Consider the following 21173-nt stretch of genomic DNA (forward strand, 5'->3'; position numbering starts at 1 on the left):
AGGCTTATACTGACCATAAAACCCACCACCAAATCATGCAATGACAGGATTGATGAGACAGTGAGACCCAGACCAAGAGGAAGATTGCTTTGTCAAGAGCGTTATTTTGAGCAATAGTCCCTATAGTCCCAAAGAAAGAACCAGACCAGAACCTTGTACTGAATTTGGGACAGAGTAAGAAGGGACAAGATATGATCAGAGCTGCGGAGGAAGAGAGCATCTTCTGCAAAAGCATTTTAAGCAGAGCAAGCTCAGAAGCAAGTAATTGGTTGCTGTAGTCCAGGCAAGAAAAAGTAAAAGCTCAGCTATGGTATTCAGCAATAAGAACAGAAAGGAGTGCAAGAAGGTGAAAATGAAGAAATAGCAGGAAAATACCTTCCACCACACTGTATTTACAGTTGAGGCGCTGCAGAATGGCAAGAAGGTTGAGAGACCAAAAGATGGGGCATATTGAAAAGGCTAAGTGGGGAAAAAGCCATCGGGAAGAGAGAGCAAAGAGATTTGGGGTTACAGCTAGAAGGAATGGGAAGGGAAGAAAATGAATGCATCTGGGGGGGAGGAGTGTTGGTAAATGACATTAACGTTTAGATACATTTATTTCTGCCTTAAGTCTACTGACCAAAGAACTGAAATGTTACAGAATATTTCATCACCAGCTGGTTTCTAAAGGTTTGTTTCCAGGTATCTCCAAGTGTCTTGCAATTTATTGAAATGAATGTTATGGACATTTAGAAAAGAGTTCTTCCAAAAGCTGTTCCAACTTGAAAATACCAAAAATAGGGATGCAAGTATTTTAAAGAGTCCTGTCATCGAAACAGGACCCTTTCCAAAGCCATTTTCCACATTTGACTTAAGAGCATCTGTTTTTCAGGAAACAAAAGCTGCATCTCGAATGCAGAGAAAAAAAAAAAATTCCCTGGATAGCACTAAGGGAAAGCTTCCTCTTCAACTGCCAGAGGCATGTACGTCATTGTACAGGGATGAGATGAAGTCTCTGGTGTAGCAGGCAGGACCAAGATACTGAAAGAAGATGTGGAATGAGCCAAACAAGCCATTTGAGTGCAAAATCAAAACACCCATTATCGTGGGAACAACGCTGCGTCCGTTATAACAGCACAGTCCTACTGCTCTTGCCCTCCTCCAGCCGCGCAGAGCGTGGTTGCGATCCCATCACCTCACACGGACTCTCCCTGTCAGCCGAGATATCCGTGAACATTATGTTATCCCCGAAGTAGCTGTGGGCAGTCGGACAGGCCAACCTCTTGCTCAACAGGTACAATTTCCCAACTGGAGTCTAGTGCATAGGACGAGGTAGCTCCACACGCTCCTCTGCAAAGAGGTCTCTCTTCCTGTAGCCTCCGTTGCAGCCTTCGTCTTCCTGAGAAGCTGAACCTGATTTAGCCATTTTGGCATCATTTCTTATTTACTAATCCAAAGAAATCCAGGTGGATCTTTCCAAAATGCTACTGAGCCATCCAAAAAGCCAAAACCAATCCCCAAAGCATTTCTTCCTGCTCAATTCTGCCCACTAAGCTGGCAATTCAGACCTTAGATCGATGAAATCCTCTGGAAGTACCAGTCTCCCTGCACTGACTGAAGAGGGAGACCAGAGCAACCTGGCTTCTAATTTAGACGTCATGGGTTCATAACCAAAACACAGAAAGGGGTCCAGATTAAAGAGTCCTTTTATTTTCCACATGTATCTATGGCTGGTTTCTCTTCTACACTATACATGCTTCTAATAACAAGGAAGACATAAGATTATCAGCCTCTGCACAGAGCCAGATGACACTGCTACAATTTTCACATGCAACACCAACCGCGTTGTGGAGCATCAAGGCTAACTCAATTATTTGGACATCTTCTAAAATTGTAGGATAGAAGCAGAAGGGAATTACAAGTATTTAGGCAGTGGATTTTCATGCACTAGATGCCAAGAGTGCTCTAACGCACAGTGCTACACACTGAAAATTAGGGTGATACCAGTTTGGGTGTCACAGCTTGGGAGAGTCAATAAGGTTAAAACCAGGGATCTGTATTTCCAAGTGAGATGGGACGAAGGGTTAGATCACATGTTTAATTATACGGCCTGCTGGCGTGTGAAAAGAGGGCAGCATGGCGTAGGGGATAAAACAGAGAAACGGGAATCCGGACCCAGGTCCCATATCTTGTTTTGTGACTTTGACGAGGGAACAGGGTGCGGGGATTAGCAGGACATGAGAAAAGCCGGTAACATTGCTTAATGAACTATTGGAAGCTGCTGAGATACTAAGGTGATAGTGACACTCAAGTCACCCTCTTCATTGGGAAGGTTTGGGGAAGAGGTGCATCTCCTACATTCGCACTCTCACAGCTATTATTCCTGCTGTGAAACACTAAGAGATCCCCTAGGTGAAAGTTTCCAAACAGTATGGAAGGGAGATTAAATTCAGTTTAGACCGCAAACAGATGCGTCTAAGCTTCTCTCTTCTAGCTAGGCATGCACCAGAAGCACTCAAATCTGCTGGACAGCAGAAACGCTGTTGTGAGACTGCAGTATAAACCGGCAGAGATCACAGTTAAAGCTAAACCACCTTCACAATCACAGTCCTCCCTAAAACTTAAATGCTAATGGAGCTAGATGTTGTTGTCCAGCCCTGTTTACAAGCCGGATTGTAATATCAGAACCATCCCCAAACAGCAGCAACTCAAATACCTCCAAAAGGGGAGGAACTAAAATGCCAAAGTACACCGAACCAAACGGAAAACTTGCGGCTGAAAACAAATCAACCGTAATCTCCTTCCAAGGAACCTATTTTGCCATCATCATGGAAAAACAGGAAAGACAGATTACAAGCAAAACCTTAATGGAAGAGCTCCGTAGGGCAGACCGTTCCCCAGCCACTGTTCATTTTCTGAAAGGGTACATTGCTGCTTTTCCTCCATGGAGCAATACAACTGTAAGTGCTCTCCATTAAAAACAAATGTATTTATCCATGTAAAAATACTATCAGAACAGAATTGACAAAGCCTAATAACCTTTTAGCTCATCGGGAAACAAGACTGCAAGAAGACTGATGGTTCAGATGCTCAGTTGCCTTCAAATCGAAGCCTGCTCGACTCAAGAGGCAGTCGGTCACATCGAGTACGCAGTTTCCAGGGATGATACGTTAATGATAAATCTACAACAGCTATAGCTGGGTACACTTGATGCAACTAAAAATGATGCTTTTATAAATAAAATTGGTAGAAGACTATGAAACTACTGGGCCATGCGTTTCTGAGTTGGAAAGTAAACAGCCGGGTAACCAACATCAATACTCCTCATGGGCAACCATGCAAACTTAAACACATGCACATTTGATCTAGCTGTTACTGGCGCTCATTCTTCCTCGCTTCATGGTGCCCGTTTGAATTTTGGCATTTTTGGAACCGGCTACCCTTAGCCACAATCAGCGTCGGGGATGATCAATAGCAAGATCATTGTTATGTTTATTTAGAGACACAGTTCACTTGAGTCGGACAAGAAAGATCTAAAATCCATCAATCTACTACAAATCCTTCCCTCTCCCCACCTCCCTTCCAAAGGGGCCCTAGGTACGTACAAAGGTCACTTGCTTTCATGGTGATGATACTATTAGATTTCTTCACTCAATCTTTCCTGCCTAGATAAAGGTAGGTTTAACTTGGGAAAGAGGCAGGAATCTACTACAGCGCTGCAGCAAATAGAGCAGCTTGCCCAGCCTGTGCACGTTACAACAACACAGACTCTAGCAAATTCATTTCCAAGTTGCAACTTGGATTAATTCTAGTTTAACCTGGTAGCTTACTTCATTCAATGCGGATTTTCTATTTTCCCAACTCCTGCACTATTTCCAACCCCCCCATGTTTTTCTAGTTCTTCCTTCCAGAAAATGTCTAAAAGTCCCCGGAATCATACACCAACGGTTAAGAGCTTTACAGCCACGTGCTGCTGAAACCCTGGGCAGCTACTCATGCTATTCCCAAAGGATTCCTCTATACAAAGTCAGGCTTTGGGGGCAAACACCTCGACTGGAAGTTTCTGCCGGCGATTATCAACCTCCTGTTACTGCCCCAGCGGCAAAGCAACTCCGGTGCACATCCAAAGGGTGACCTGACTGCACTTGGCGTTTAGCACTCGCATTAATGCACAGGGCATGACATGAAGGTCGTTGATTAATTTTGAGATGAGCATTTGTTATTCCAGAAAAGGAATGCTTATTCCTGTTTTATTTCATAAAGTGCCCCCATTTTGAAGTGGAAAACATTCAGACACGAAGTGAAACCAGAACAGTTTTGGGTGTAAGGGAACCCTACAATATGACGACACCTGCAAAGACACTTCCTGGTAGTTGTAGCTGAGTCCCAAAGTCTTGGATGACAGCCAAAAGTATTTTTATAGTTATCTAAAGTGCTTAAAAAAAAAAAAAAGAGCATAAAGTCCCTCTCATCACGCAGCGCAGTTGCTTCATGGCTGTGTCGGAGGTTCCTTTGAGGCACTGTCAGCTATGAGCAATTGCTGTTGACACCATTGCTGGAAGGATACCAAACTCGGGAGGAGCGAAGCAGTCCAAAACAGCAGAAATCAAATCCTTCACGACAGCAGGAAACAAGGGAAGCTGAACCTAAAACCCCTAAGTTCTACATGAAATTTAAAACCGCATGGATTAAAACGGGGGTGCAAATATAAATAGATATAACTAGATCAACAGAAAACCATGTGGGAATGCTCTTATGCCAGTGTAGAAACTCTCCTCTCCCACTGCCACCTAGCTTAATGTTGCTTCATTGGCGCTTTAAACCGGACCAAAAATAAAATGTCTGCATCAGAAAAAACGATGAGGTACACCAGCATAACTGGAAAAACTCTCTCACGCAGACAGGCCCTGAACTTATTTTTATCCTCTCGGCCACTGAGGAGGTTTTGCTTCAGATGCTGCAGCAGTGTAGGAAGGACACTGCCCGCTGAGACAGCCTCAACAGGCGGGAGCATCTTGTCTCTCTGCTGCCATTTGAAATCATCTAGAGCTTCTGCTAACTCACCCAACACCATGCCTAAGTCACCTGAAATCCTGTTCAATAAATTAAAAGAACGGCTGGGTCTAACTTCTTCAGCGGTTGAAATAATTTTTAAAAGGCTACAAGACACGCGTTATCCGAACGAAACCGAAGAAGAAGGGCTGAGGCGTGGTGTGCTTGGAGGGCTCTGCCCGAGACCCGCTCCGCGCTCCCTCCCGCGCGCGTGCCCACCTTGCTCCAGCCGCCGGGCGACAGGGAGCTTGGTGAACACGCGGCCACACGGCCCAAGAAGCCACCGTGTTTCTCCCCCCCTTTCGAAACTCGGTTCTTCAGAGTTCTGTATTTTTTTTGCAAATAATCCTGGTTATCAGAATTCGGGATTCATGTTTTCAGATGAAGGGTGAGTCACAAAGATGGGTGGAACGCACTAATTAAAGGACGAGTTCTCCCGTATTTTGCAACAGCATCCACAAAAGTTAACAATCGTTTTCAGAAGACATTTTACAGCCAAACTGTTACGTATCGGCAAATCACCAACAGCAAGTGGAGAGACCGACCGTCACACAGGCTGCTCAGCGAGCTGTAGCACCACCTTCCCTACCTAAAGGTTTGGGGAAGAACGAAGCAACATCCCCACCAGCTGCACGGCACCGACGCTCACGGGGACTAACCTTATTTCACAGACTCCCCGAGCTCAGGCAGCAGCCAGGAACTCTCTGGCAGCCAAACAGCAGCTCTCCTTTTGAAAGCGGTATAAAACAGGGTTTAGAAATGACACAGGAGGAAAGACAAAGGACTAAAGTTACGCGCATTTTCTTCAGAACCCATTTTATAAGTGATCGGTGCCAGCCGTTACTTGGTTTAATAGGCACACTAACCTTTTGGGCTCGGGGTACCTTCCCTGTCCTCATTTCAGACTGGCCAGGTAGTCGACTCGCTTCTCTTCCCAGCAACAAGACTAAGGAGAAAGACTGGATTACGTGACCCACCTAGCGCGCTCTGAAGAATTGGCCTTGAATCACTGAAAAGACCTAAAATTTTGGTGCTATATGGGAGCCAGGTGCTATGGGAAGCCATGGTAACTAGTGAAAAAAGGGGCGATAAGCTTGCGCCAGCTCCTACCCACGGAAATGCAAGACATCAGCCTGCATTAAACCTCTCCTCATCCTCTTACTCTCACCTAAGCACCAGGGCGATCGATACGGAGCACACGAGGTGCGGCAGTCCAGGCGGGGGTCCGCAGACGCGCGGACCTCCGCAGCGCGCGCGGCTCCTTAAGGAAAAGCATGAAGCAGCCTGTCGGGCAGGGATAGAGCCACCGAGGCGCGCTGAGCCCCGAGAGAGGAGCCCCGCGGGCTGCAAACGCTCTCGCCGGCGAGGAAGGTTTCTAAAGTCCTGTTCCCCCAAAGCCGGGCCTTCGATTTGGCGCTCTGCACGCTAAGCCGAAAGGAGAAAGGAACGGAGAAGCCAACATTGTGGTTGTTCAGTTGGCTCAGGAGACATCTGATGTTTCTGCGGTTTTTTTGTTGTTATTTTTTTTTAATGAAGTTAATTTAGAGGGCTAATTCAAGGGAGGGGGTCGATTTGACGTATTCACTCCCATAAACTATCCCTCAGGCTCATTTCCAAATGCGTTTCGAAGGCATGGAAACACTTTTTTTTCCCCCCCCATCCCATTTTCTGCTGGATCCCTGCATTGTAGCCAGCACCGATGCCTTATCGACACTGCTACTCCACACAGAAACTCAGCACCTCATAGACCATCCTCTGGCACTACGCAAGCTTGAGATCAGCTTAAAAATAATAATAATAATAATAATAAAAATCTGCCTCATTATTCAAGCTCGTCACCCTCCTCACATCTCAATGAAATCCCACTCCCTGCTTGGAGAGCTTAATTTTTCCCCAAAAAACATGTAACACCTCCTCCCTTTCTTTTACTCTTTTTGCAAAGTTGACAAGCATCTGGAGTTTAATATGCACTTAATGGCTTCAAGCCTCCACCCTAAATAAGTCGTTTGCTTTGCATTAAGCAACCAGCACCACACTGGCGCTTTTGTTCTCGGAGGCTATTGTGGAGAGTGAATCCACGGGGCTCCTGTGATCCAGGGGTGTTAATTCTTGTACAAGGGTTTTGCGGGCTGCAGGGGCCTGACTTGGCTGATGCACAGCCCACCGCTGCCTCGCAGCTGTAGCTGCCGGCTGAAGCCCTTCGTGCAGCTTCCCAGCGGTTTTTCAGCCTCTTACACCAGCGCCTCTAGTAGGAAACGGGCCTCTAAACCAGGCTTTAGTCATCCGCTGTTCAGCGTGCTTTTGGAGGAAGGCCATAGGGTTTACTCACATCGGCGAGGAGCTTGCTGTACCGCTCGGCGTTACTGCCCTGCCGGTCTGCGCGCCTCGGCCACCAGGCTTGCCCGCTCCCCAAGCCTCGGCGGCTCTCGCTGCGGTAGACACGGCACAGCACAGCGCCCTGATTTATTTTAAGCACTAGCAAAGCCAGCAACTGTTTGAGGCTGCAAGAGCCCGTCTGCGAGCCACGGTGGCCGTCGGCATCGGTGTCATCTCGTAACAGAGAGGAACCCGAAATACCTTGGGACGATGCAGGCCACGGTGACGTGCAGGAATCTGTCGCTTAACTCCATTTCATGCTCTGTGTATTAAATCAGGTTAAAAAGCAGTTCTTACCCACTTAGCACATAAGGTGGTTTTATTTAAAAAGCTATTTCAAACCGTACGTCTAGATGAATTCCCAGCTCCCTGCAAAGACAGCCTGACATAATTCATGAACAAAAACTGATCCAGTCAGACATTAATCATTCACCACTAACTAATATAATAAAAAATCTGCTTTAGTATGGTTGTATTATGTTTGAAATCGTCTGATACTGCTTTTTACTATTCTGGCACAAACCCCTCCATGTGTTTTTTAAACAAGTATATACTTACTGACACAGTTAGTTCCTAATCAACGTATTTCAGTGCTGACAATACCCATGAAGAATTAACTTCATTCAGGAGCACGAACCAAGAGAGCACACATCATGGTTTTCACCTGGCCAACCGCCCCCATGACTTAAACCGTGGATGTTTATCAAGCCACATTAGACTTGCTAGACATGCGTCTACCCTCAGATTACAAGTGTCAGACACACATTCCATTTTTGGTAGCTCATGAGACGGTCTGAATTCGAGGAGCTGGCAAAAAAGACAACCACTCTCAGCCTTGTTCTACCACGGCTGCATTTCTTCTCTGCCTAGGACTGATCTTGACCAGTACCTGGAAGGTCCAGCCTGTGCCAAACACGGAGCTCCAGCTCCCACAGAGGCCTGACTCGCACGGTCTGGGGCTCCCTCGTTGCATCAGCTTCCTATGCTGGTTAAGAAACCGCATCCAGGTGAAACACGAGATAGCAGATGTACGCAAGCCGATTACAGCTGCATTGACTTCTGCAGGCATCACAAGCAACCATGAGAACATGTCAGTTCCATACAGAAGTGCCCATCTCCATCCCCTCTACCACACTGGACGCAAACAAGCAAAACCCAGACTTTCCCACTGGTTTTTCTTAGTGGGGAGAAAGGGAAGAGGTATTCACGTCCCCCCGAGCAAAAGGCTTCAAACCCTCTGGACAGCAGAGATTTAGCTCTTTCCATAATGTCCATCTGCCATGGTGGGTTGGCTTCTCTTACAGGTTAGGTTTCACCTTCAGCAGAGATTCGATACCTTTCCTGCGTAAAAATATGCCTGGAGGGAATTTCCACTGTGGGTTTGATAAGGAAACAATGCTATTAATCAGGGAGAAGACTGATTCAAATCTCATTTAAAACGCACATTTAAGTCCCCAAATCCTGTTTTTTCCTGGCTGTGGAAAAAGTCTGTCCTTAGTCATGGAGAGAGCTTGCTGGCCTTCAGCCTCCCTCCAATAACCAGCGTCTTTTTCCAGTGAAGCAGATGCCACTTTGGAAGCTGCGGAAGGTTTTAGACAGGACTTTCCGGGACTTGAGACATTACCTCATGTCAGCAGCAACAGCTGATACGGGGCATACCCGGCACACAGGCAAGATAAGACATGCTAGGTTACACCTCTGCTATCAAGATTTAAGCTAACACATCTTATTTCACGCCGGCCACCAGCAGCGCGTGGACGGTCACCACGTGTCGGCGGAGACGCTGTAACTCGGGCGCTAAGAGGAACGAGAAGAAAACAGCTCTCGTCCCACAGCGTCCTCCTGTGGCACAGTTTTAGTATAATGATTCCCTTAATTATGGATGGAAAGATTTCCCTATGCAACCAGTCTGGGCATGAAAAGACTTTTTTTTTTTTAAAAAAAAGAGAGATTTTATTCTAGAAAACAAAACCAAGAAAACCTTTATTACTGCGCTCTTTTCATCAGCATCTCACGTTAAACAACAAATACATCATCACTGCCGGAGACATTTCATGCAGATAAAGCCTGAAAAAGAAACAAATGTGATTTTACACAAACTCGTTAGGCATGCAGAACTGCTATTTATCGCCGAAGTCTCCCCTGCAAGTCAGCCTCGGGAAACCTGGCTGTTTATTTCACAACACACGATGCAATTTGCAACCCCTCATTTTTTTGCAGCTTCACTCCGTGCATTCAACACCAACCTGCTGGCAGGAAGCTGCGTTTTAAATACACAGATGAGGTGGTTTCTGCTTCAAGGTTCTTCTCACGCTTCGCAAAAGTGAGCTAGCAAGTGGGGGAACGACTCCGCTGCGGCCCCCGGCCCCGCAGGAGGACTTGGGGTGGAAATCCCGTCTCCCTCCTGCCCAGGCCAGTGGAGGCAGCACGTTGGAGTACACGGAGCTCTCAAGGATAAGAAAAAAAGACACTTCCAAATTACCCCAGCTTGCCCAGATCGGCTGCCAAAGCAGTTTCTGTTGGGCTGCTTGCCTCAACCGGAGTGCTGGTGGTGCCCAGGGAAGAGGACGGGAGGTGCCCATGGAAAGCCTCCACCTCTTTCAAATCTTAAACAAGTCACAGAAGGAATCAGAAAGGCAGAAGCAGCGCAGCGGGATCGATCCTCTCCGCGAAGGCGCTGAGCAAAGCTTCGCACCCGTGCGGTGCTCCGAAAGGCGCTGGAAGGGCAAAACCATCACGTCGCGGCCACCTCAACCAGAGACGCCTGGATACACCTAGGTAACTCCTAGATAACTCTTCCTTTCTAGGAACCGTGACAGACAGTTGGGACAGACCCTCCTTCCTTAAGATTTCTTTCATAAAGTTTCATCCGATACGAGCGCAGGTAACGCAGCACGGGACAAACAGCAGCACGCTCAAGGGCGACGCTTGGTGAACGCGCACGTGCTTTCATTTGATTTAAGGAACCACACAGAAAGCCCAATCACAAACTCTTTTACTTCGAACCACGCAGCCTAAAAGTCATTTAAACAGTGTAAAGCGAGTTTAGTCATCTCTGGTTGATATGGGTTTTAACTAACACGCAAAGTGGTCTTTTAAGAATTACTAACCCAATAAACCCAGCTGCTGGGAGCTCTGTTATTTGCCGATTGCTGACGCTGGTCCTGGCGCTGCGCAAAGGCCCAGCCCTTTCCCCAACAGGGTTACTGCCTAAAGACAGAGCGCAGCCATTGCTCACCGAATTAAGGTGCAAATGTTCCCATTTTTAATCCTCTTTTATAGGGAGAGAGAGAGGATTAGCGGCTATGCTGGACTAACACAGAAAAACGTAATGGAAATGTGGCTCAAGGAGGGATTCAAGTGAGAGGGTGGCAATTTTGCGCGCTGTGGCCTTGCCTAGACCAGGACTTGGAGGTGTGAAGTTAGCGTGGTTACCTTAATGCCCAGCACAGATGAGGCCCACCATCTTTAATGTGTGCTAGATGGATTGCTTTGAAGACTTGGTCCTCCCATCACATCGACTCAACGAGATCAGCATATGGTAAAGGCACATCATAGCCCTAAACACATTAATTATCTAACTTCCACCCTAAAATGGTGGCCCTGGTCCACCCCTATTGGATGGCTCTGTTACTGATGCAGCCTTCAGTGAGATGCTTAAGACAGTATGGTTCATCCTCGATGCAGAATGAGTTACACCAGTATAATTATATCTGGTTTAGGAGGTGTGGTACCACCTCAACTGGATCAGAAAATGTGCAGCTGTACAACCCATATGTGTAAAATGTCCCAGGCAATGGATTAAGCAATGATGAATTGTCCCAGATCACACACACACACACAAAAGTAACTATAATTATGTAGTTGTAATGATACAAGTAGAAGAAATGAGTTTTTAGAAGTGTGAGGGTAAAAAAGGGCTCTCCTCTTCCTCCCGCTGCAGTCCTATGCTTTTACCCTTTTCAATTTATTCACCCTCTAAAACATACCGAAGCCCTCAATGTTTTGAACGAACAGACCTGGACCCCAGGCCATTCTGTTATCAAAAAAAAGAGCAAAATTTAAAACCTTTAGGGAAAACATAAAGCTTGATTTCTTTTCTAAAGCTGTTTAAGAGGAGGAATGGTGCGTTCGTGGCTCTCCAGACAGCCTCTGCCATCAGTCACCATATCGGCCATCACAGGGGCAGGTCGGACTTGCATTTTGCACCGTGTGGGGATTCTCCTCCAGGCTCAAGGAATGAGCTTCTCCAGTTACCGTTCAGGCAACCTGAGGCTACAACAGCAAGGCTCAGTTCAGTGCCAGGAAAAACGGAGATTCTTCCCTCCCTTAGCATGTGAAACTGGGGAAAAGGAAAGGTCAGGCACCCTCGCAAGGATGTCGTTCAAGACCAAGGTGGCTCGCCTGCCCTGCAGAAGACTACAGGCGAGGAGAAAGGCTCCTCAGCAAAACCGCCGGGAACTAATCGGCAAAGGCACTGAAAAGGGAAGCTCTCACCTCTTTAAAGCAGAGCGCCAGGTATGAGGGAAAATCCAGCACATGTTCAATTTGCAGCTGTGTTATCGTGCAGGATTCAGATTTGAGCCTTCTGGTAAAAGGCGTATCTACAGCTCTGCTAAAGACAACTGAGATTTCTGAAGTTCCTGAATAGTGCATTTAAATACTGGTTCAGACATTTCTCCCTTTAGCATTGACATAAAGTCTGTTAACCAGGCTACCTTGCTTCTCCGAGCGTAATGGTTAACATTCGGCTGTTTTCCATATAGGTGAAACCAAATACTCAACCCATAAGTAATGAAGCACAGTTATAACAATTGCATACACAAGCGCATCCACAAATACTCTTTTTTACTTAGCACAGTTTTTTTGTGTCTCAGTTTAGGAAGGGGCACAGCTCAGTATGGCTTACGGGAGTGATATTCCACCAGAACTTGAAGCTTTCCTTGCACCTGGAGAACGTTTGAGGTGGAGCCACCACACCATCATGGTTTTCCAGTTCTGACCCACCTTCTGTCACTGCTCAAGCGGGGCTTTTCTTGTCTTGAATACGTGGCAGTGAATGCAATTCCCATGGGAATTCACAAAGTTTTTAGAGTTCCTGTGACACATCGTCATGTATTTGGTGCACTGAAATGGGGACACAAGTTTTTATTTGCTGCTACATTTTGTACTTCAGACCTAACTCTTCCACATTTCTTCACCAGCACCTCCGTCTGCATATGCTTCTGATTATAAGGGTTTAAGTATTACAACCATCACAGGTTGTAGTACTTAAAAATAATAAATATCACACCATTTACTTCCCAGGCAAGAAACCCAACTTACTGATTTACCTGCAAATGGCCATGAACACTCATGATGCAGAAATAATAAGCCTGAAAAAACAGCTTGCAGCCCAAAGCAAGTCTGGGGGAGTTTGAAATCTGCTAGCTCTTTCTAGGGAGGAAAGGAAGGGTTTGAGGTTCCGTCTCCTTCAAGAGGAAAACTGGGAGTTAAAGGATCTTATTTGTGCCCAAAAAAGCAGAAGCAGCAGCAGGGGACTGGAAAGACGGAAGCCACAAACAAACTTCTGGGGAGAAGAATTAATTTAAACACCATTCTTGGATAAAGATGTTGCAATGTAATTAAAGCATACAGACTCTGGGGGTGGGGCCTTGCAAGTATTTTTGACCCAGACTACGGGGAAGCTTTCCAAGCCCAGAAGTCATCACCATTTGATTACTTTAATTAGACGATTATGTAAGAAACAGTGGGAGGGAATCGGTTTCTTTTGGATTGCATTACCTTATCGCTCTGGTTGCAAGCAAGAGGTACGCTCTATGAATTAAAATATGCTAGCCTATTTTCTACTTATATATTTGAAATCAGATGAATTTTGTAACGGCATTGAAAAAGCTGAGTTATCCTCCAAGTTGCTATCAATCCATAGACTCCGGCCACCTATTTATTATTCTTTACAGGCTATAGGGACAACACAAAAGGGAAATAGGTAAAACAGTTCACAAGTTTCCCTCGCACGCAGCCTCATTAGGGGCAGAAGGCGATCAACACCCGACACAACAGTGCGAGTAAGGACGCCGAGGTTCAGAGCCCAGCACGGAGAAGAGCAGAACGCACCTCGCCCGTCTCTGCTCCTCACCGAGACGACACCCGTCTTTGCACTGCGGCACAAAAATACACTCCTGCACCCACTGAAAGCAGTATGATCTCTAAGGAAGTACGACAAACGGAAAGAAGAGGAAATGCTCGGCTTAATCCTATAAAGCCGATGCCCTAACGGAAAGCACTGTAAGCATCTTTGCACATCTGCATCTTTCTTACAGGAGCAAAAAAAGAAATAAAAAAAATTTCAATGACTCCTGAAGTACCAAGGATGCCTACATGCCACACCAAATATAACCTCCACCTCCCCGTTTTCTCCAGACCAGGCCCAGACAAAAGTTCTCTAGAATAAAGCGGGCCCAAACCTCAGGCCCCTTGGCCGCCCCGTCGCCCTAGGTTTAGCTCCCCTCTCGTCGACACTCCCGGTGAGAATACAAGACCAGGTCTGCTCCTAGCTATAAACTGCACCGTGCTAGAGAGCATAACAGGGTCTGAAGTTTCTCGGTGAGCGGTGCCATTGCACCAGGAGCAACGACCCCAAACCCCCCCAACGGGCCGGTCTGGCAACTGATTCAGCCCCACCGGCTTCGGGCACAAAGCAAAGCCAACCGGGCTGGGACCGGCACGATACTGAGCTGCTGAACCCTGCTGCAACTGCTGCAGCCGATGGAGAACAGAGCCGAGCTCTCCCTCGAGCAGGACGGCGCCTGGATGGTCTGGGTTCAGCGCCCGGCCACGTGCGAGGTTCCTGCCGCCCACGGTACAAAGCCCTGGCGGCCTGCAAGACCGCGGACCTTAAAAAGCCTGCTCCGTGCTCCGCTGCTAACGACACAGCCTTCACTTTGGACAGCGCACCGAGAGCTCTCAGCGGAAGCTAAAATTTCAGGGGGAAAGAGAGAAAAGAGATGCTAACAGTGTTCAGCATTTTATGGTTTATCAGTGGTGCTTGGCAATAAAGATGGGGGGGGGGGTTGCTCTGATATCTGCATCTTTTTCAGATTCAAGTGCAAAACTGGAGCCGATGAAGAGCTTCACAATAGCTGACACACAAATTCACTCACTAAATGACAAACATTGGCGGGGGGGGAAGTATCTCCGTTCAACAGTGGAATCTGAAACTTCGAAAAACCATTGAACTAATTCTGTAACACACAACTGCACTGAGAACCACAATAGGATGGATTACCTTTAAACACAGACAAACAGCGCCCCAGCGCAGAGGGAACATGCTGGACACTGTGTGCCACTTAGTCCCTTAACACAGAGGGTCTCCAGCGGTTCACGAAATTTTCAGCAGGATGAACCTTACCGAAGCTCTGGAAGAGCGTGGGAACCGGCAGCACAGCTCTGGAGGGAAACAGACTTCTGGTGTGAGAAGTAAACTGGGATAAGTGGAAACTTTTATCCTTAACATTTATTTACAATTAACTGTAGCCAGTCCTAATTTTAGACAAGCGTATGCTTAACAAATGGCTATTTATCAAACAGTTAGTGAAGTTCGTTAGAGGACAGCTGCATGAGTCACAACAAATAGCTGCTTCAAGTGCCACCTCAGCACCATTTTCCAGCTTTCTAATACAGTTACAACTTACATAGCAAAAGCAGAATCACCACTATGTAGCGTGAGGTATTTACAAAGACCAAAGAGTGTATTTTAAAATGATTTTATTGAGTAACTCAATCGCTGGGTAATCTGCAAAACCAAAAAGGTTAATTACATTTTTTTTCCCTAGGGATCTACTTTAGAAAAAGCAGCAAGAAAGATGAGGTCCAAGGCTAAATTTCACAGTGCTTCTTGCACTGAAAAATCACCAACACTACCTGATTCCTGCTGACAGCACACAGCGATCTTAGGTATAGACGTCTATATTAAATTTTCCTGCAGAGGGATATAGGGGCATTGCAGAGCCACTGCACCTCGGCTTCTTTCCCAGAAGATACTTTTCCCGGCCCCTTTCCGGATCACAGGAGGAGAAGGTAAAAATTCCCAAAGCCTTCAAGAGACTGAGAGGCTGCCTGGAAATCTCCCTCCGCTGGGGAATGACAAGCAGGTGGAAGCAGTGATGGGAATGTTCCCCGAGTACGTATGCGCACATGGCAGCAAAAGTTTGCCATAACGTAGCCTAGAAGCAAGATCTGCCCCAAAGGCTGCCCCGGCACTCCCAGCCCGAGCTCCTGCCGTCATTTGTGGTTGTGATTTTCACTGACGAGGCTGAAATCTTCCAGGCTTGAGCTCAGCCAAAAGTGGAACTGGCTGTTTTAAGCCTAAGAAAAGATGATTCAGACTTCTGAGCGACAGAAAAATTATAAAATTCCAGCACTTAAACAGTCCTCGCGCCAAAATACCTGAAGTTCGAAAGTTGACATCTGCACGGCTGACTAGTCATAGGGCTGTTATCCAGGAAAGCTGAAACAACCGGAGTGCAATATCATAGTGCAGAAAACTCCTGTGCAGCCAATCTTATTCCAAAGCAGCGGCCTTCGCTCGCCGTCGCTTAATCCTTCTATGAGCAGCTTCACATCACGCGTTTTCCTGACCAAGCTACGCAGCAGGGCAACCTCGGACTGACCCAGCGCACGCTACAGGCTCTCGCGGCACGGCTGGTTTTTTCCAGGACAGCTTATTTACTTCTGGGGTCAGGACACGCTATTTCGGCGGACACCACAGTTTGGAGTCCATATCCGCAGCCAGAATAACCAACGCGGCCCTTCCCTAGCGCGCGCCGAGGCCACGCTGCCTCTAAAAGCAGCCCGGGAGGCACGAAGCGAAACGCAGCGAGCTACCACGGTCCGCAGCCAGTTTTTTGATTCAGCGGAGAGGCAGTATTTTCACTGCTCCAAGCCAAAAATCACGCTGCCCAGGCACACTTGAACACTAGCTATATCCAGACCGCCAACGAACAACGTTTTTACAAGACCCCCGCTTCGGTCCACCCCTATAACGTAAACGTACAACGGGCCACACACTTGGCAAGACGCAGACGCTATTTCTGCTTTTGAAATGGCCTGAACTGCATAAGCCAGGCGGTGGGTAAGGCAGCGGGTTCCTCGGCTTGCCGTATTTATGGCACACACGTGTATTTATGGCACACATGCCTCATTCACCGTAAAGCCCATAAACGACGTGAGGCCTCCAAGAAACAACTGTGATTAAAAAAAAAAAAAGAACTCTACAAAATAGTAAACATATGTACAAAATTACACGAGCACACGAGGCCATTTAATTAAACACTACATCACAACGCTTAGCCACGACGGACAACGTTAAAACCCCGAAGGAAGCGTTAATGCAATCCCAAATTTCCAAAGTTGACATCTTCATCACACTACTTCCGCTCTCTGCACAAATGAAAAAAATAAAATAAAATTGTTGCTCCCAATTTTACCAGAGATATCTCCTAAATTAAAAAAAAAAAACACAACCAATTTCCCTCTAATCTATTTCCCCAGTATCAGGACCTTAAAATAAATAAATAAATAAAATCAATGCAACAGTTTCACAAGATGAGTAATTGTGCTGCAGACGGACCAGGAGACAAGCTACAGCTCTGGCTCCTGCAAGGATCAACGCGATGCCACAAAAGAAACTCGGAAAAAGCACCGGCGGCACACAGCACAGGCGCCCAGCGCGGCGGGCCGTGGCTCCGGCTGGACAGCGGCAAGGCGGACGCACCCGAGGCAAAAACCAGAACTGCGACGTCCTCCCCGGGATAAGAAAAAAAACACCCCAATTCTGGAAATAACGAAGGCGGCTCCAGTGGAGAGCGGGGAGCAGCGATCCAAGGCTTAGAGCGGCGCCAACATCTCCTCCCGTCAGGGAAACCACCCGCCGCTGCCGGAGAGCTACGAGCCAGGAGCCCCAACGCGTACGAAGGCGACCGAGTTGGCGATTCCCCTCCGGTAATTATTATTTACGCCGGCAAGGTCCCAACCGCCTCAGTCCCCAGCCAGGTCTCTTCCGAGGCAGATGTTGTATAACCGAGGAACAAAGAGGCAGGGCTGATCCCCAACCTTTTTGGGGCATATGACAGGAAAAAAAACAAACAAACAAAAAAAAAAAAAAGAAAAAACAAAAGAAAGCCTCCATGCAGGACTGACAAAATTTAAGCCGGCTTCCTCCCAGTGGCACCCTGATCCTGATCCCCCCTCCCCCTGCAAAAGGGCAGCGCCGAAGCGAGCCGCCGACAGGGGGGGAAAAATAAAAAATAAAATAATAATAATAATAATAATAATAGCGAAGAGCCACCGAAATGACCGAAACCGCTCCCGAACTTCCCCAAAGTGGGATCCTGCCCCAGGAGCCTGCAGCGCCCGGCGCGGCCCGCTCGGCTCGGCCCGGCCCCGCCGCCGCCTCCGGCTCCTCCGGCTCCGGCCCCGGCCGCGGCCCCGGCCCGGGCCCCGCCGGCTTCCGCCGCGCCGCCGCCGCCGCCGTGAGGGAGGGAGCGGGCGCGGCCCGGCGCTGCCCCTCGGCGGGGCCTAGCGCGGCCTAGGCGCGGCGGCGGCGGCAGCGGCGGCGGCGGCGGGGCGGGCTCGGGCGCCGGGGGTGCCTGGGCGGCCGGCGGGGGCCCCCGCGTTGCTGCGGCTGCGCCGGGGCTGGAGGAGCTGGGAGATTGCGCGGTAGGACACTCACCTCAGAGCGGCTGCGCTGCAGCGGGCCTGCGCCGTGGAGCCTCTGCCAGGCGGCGGCCGGGGAGGGAGCCGAGCGGGGACGCGGCGCGGCTCGCCCTGAGCCGCCGCAATGGCGAGCGGGAGAGGCGGGGACCGGCGGCGGCGGCGGCGGCGGCGGGAGGAGGCCGGGGGGGGGAGGGAGGGAGAGGGGAGAGGGGGGGAGGAGGACGTATGGCGTCATAGCCCGGCGCCGCCGCCATCGTGAGAAGGGCGAGAGGCGCGCGGGGAAGCGAGGCGCGGGCGGCGGGGGCCGCCATGTGCGGGAGGGCAGAGCCGCCGCGCGGCCGGAGCGGGGGGCGGGGTGGGGGGGTGGGAGCGCGCGGGGCGCCATGTTAGGGAGGTCGCGGCCCCTCTCCGCGCGGGGATGGGGAAGGGGCGCGCGGGAGGGGAGGGGAGGGGGGGCGCCGGCGCCATCTTGGGGAGGTCGCAGCCCACCCTTCTTCCCTCGCCGCCACCTCGCTGTGGAGGTGCGAAGGGGATTTCGGCAGCGGGGCGGCAAGGGCGAGCCCTGAGGAGGCGGCGGGACCGTGAAGGGATCCAGCAGGGATCCAGCGGGGACCCATGGCCTCTGCTCCCCATGGGACCCCCCCAGCAGGGCCTGACTGGCCATGGCGCCTCCACCACACAGGCCCTCGCACCTCCAGCCGCCTGTGGTCTCATGGCGCTTTTTGAGGCTGCAACCCCCCCAAAAAACGTTTGGTCCCCCTGCCCGCGGCTAGGTCGTGCTTTCCCACCTCCGCGTGGCGGTTTGCCGACCGCCCTGCGCTGCCCTGGCTGGTTTGGGCTGGTACGGAAAAACCAGATTACTGATCTAAACTGGGCAAAAAAAAAAAGGTCGAACTAACCCATCGGCAGCGAGGAGTCTGGTGTGGTCTGTAAGAGCGACCGTCCGTTTCTAGCTGCAAACCTTGGCGTGCTCCTTGTGTCAGAGCTCAGAGGCATCTGTTAGGATCACGGCCTTGTTCTGGTGGAAGGTGTTGACGTTCAAGGGCTGTCCCAGTCCCCAAGCAGCTTGTGGTTTCAGTAGGACCTCAAACACAAAGGAGGAAGGCTTGAAAGAGAGGAAAGGGGATGAGGGAAATAATAAAAACGGGTATAAATGTCTCTCTTGTAGACCTGAGTCTTAAGGAGGAACTTGAAATCTGATGGACTAAAGTGATCAAGTTTAAGATGTTTTTCCCCACACTTAAGGGATGGCGTGGAAGATAACAGCAAGAATCGCAATGAGGACACCAGGAAATTTAGCAGAAAACTTTGGATTACCGAAGCACACAAATCATGAGGCACCATGGCTGACCTGCGTTAATCCTGGAGTCCACAAGGACTCGTGGGAGATGCCTGGATGTTGCCCTTGCAGAGCAATAAAACACTTCTGCCAAGTCCTGCGAGTGGTTTATGAGGGAATCAAAGTATAGGGATGAGTGATTTCCCAGACTGGCAGGCTGGAAAGCAAAATATCTTCACTAATGTCCCTTCGTTAAGGATGTTGTGTATATATCATACGCTGTATGCCAAAGATCTGGTGGGTTAAAAATTGACTAGATTTTTATAGTACAGTAATCATAGTTTATTCTTGTTAGGGTAAAATGTATATCATCTGTTTTATTTCAGAACATCAGGCTACCAACTGCTGCCTACTAGAAACCTCTTCCATGAGGTTATCATTGTACTACAAATAATACAATTTCTGTCAGTATACTACATTTTACAGCTTTCCTTGAAGCACATAGTGCCAATCTTACATGCCTACCAGCTCACGGCACTCTGCAAATTTTATAAACTTGATAGTCAGACAAATACAAAGCTCCGGGTCGAACGTCCACTCTGCAAAGTCACACTCCAGCTGTTGCTTCTGCAGTGCCCCTGTGTTTCTTCAGGGGCTTTGCTGCCACGTGCGACCTTTCAAAGTGCCTTCTGGGAAAAATCATCTCTGCTTTTTGCATGGATGTTGTCTTAGCCCCTAGACTCAGTTAAGTGAGTTGCTGAGTTTTGGATGCTCTGGATTTCTGTCATTGGCCTCCAGTAGATACAAAACATGGATCTGGGCCAAATGATGACTTAACTCCAGTTGCTGACATGAACGCAACTTTCCTTGCAGAACTGGGAGGTGTTTTGGCTGGGGCTTGTAGCTCTGCAGAGATTGGGGAACGCCTGGCTGACGGGATGGCACAGGCTGCTGACAGACGTGTGGAGGCAGCTGATGCCGACTGTCAGAGCCGTGGAATTCCCTTGTGCTCGTCAACAGTTTTGGAGCAGGGCCACGAGCACCACGTGCTGCCACTGTGCCATCCTGCAGGCCTGGCGTAACCAGCAGCGGCCCAGGGTTTCTGCATAACAGAGGTCGCTTCCTCGCTAGCCGTACAGCATGGGAAGGTAGATTTAGATTAGCCACTAGGAAAATTTCACAGTGGTAGGATACAATAATACTGGACAAGCTGAGAGAGGCTCTGGAATCTCCCCCATTGGAGGTTTTAAGAACAGGTTAGACAAATACCGCTCAGGAATGCTGTAGGTAGAGTTGCTCCTGCCTCAGGGAGAGGGATGGATGTCATGACGTCCTGGGGTCCAGCTGCCTATTTCCATGGCCACATGTTGTTAATCGGTTTGGAATGGGCTGATCAACGCATGGGCTTGTGAAAATGCACACGGACAAGGCCATTGCTGCTGCCTGTGCTGGGGATGGTGCACGTGCTCATTTTTCCACCTCTGTCAAAGTGCCCATAGTTCTGTAAACAGAAGAGAACAGCGCGCACAGGACCCACGCCTCTCTTTAGAGGCAATGGAATGGACATGCATTTGGGGTGTGCCAGGAGGGGCCTCCAGAGAGGCAACATTTTCCAGTAGGAACAAGCTAAGACTCTTCCTGCTGGCAAATCTGAACATCAGCACGTGTCTCCCCAGGTTATCATGGAGACCCGCCTAAGCCCAGACTGCCCTGTGTCATACACCCATAATCCTACATAAAAAAAGGTAGCTCTGGTTACAGGGCAGGCCCA

The 21173-nt window shown here is 48.9% G+C and overlaps 1 protein-coding gene and 1 long non-coding RNA gene across 5 annotated transcripts in view; one reads left to right on the forward strand and one right to left on the reverse strand.

The window, feature by feature from the left end:
• The window catches only part of NRF1 (nuclear respiratory factor 1), a 67172-nt gene extending 48904 nt beyond the window's left edge, over window positions 1–18268 (reverse strand). For all 3 annotated transcript variants that reach the window (XM_067317593.1, XM_067317591.1, XM_067317590.1), the window contains exon 1: window positions 18140–18268. The gene's annotated coding sequence lies outside the window, so the exon portion shown is untranslated. The remainder of the gene's footprint in view (window positions 1–18139) is intronic.
• Window positions 15178–19556, forward strand: LOC136996829 (uncharacterized). 2 transcript variants are annotated; one of them, XR_010887769.1, is made up of 2 exons: window positions 15178–17409; window positions 19369–19556. It is a non-coding gene; the product is annotated as an uncharacterized lncRNA (long non-coding RNA). The 2 variants fall into 2 exon arrangements; XR_010887768.1 differs by lacking the exon at window positions 15178–17409 and adding an exon at window positions 18070–18126.
• The last annotated feature ends 1617 nt before the right edge of the window (window positions 19557–21173 follow it).

This window comes from Apteryx mantelli, chromosome 1 (genome assembly GCF_036417845.1).
Source record: "Apteryx mantelli isolate bAptMan1 chromosome 1, bAptMan1.hap1, whole genome shotgun sequence".
Lineage (NCBI taxonomy): Eukaryota > Metazoa > Chordata > Aves > Apterygiformes > Apterygidae > Apteryx > Apteryx mantelli.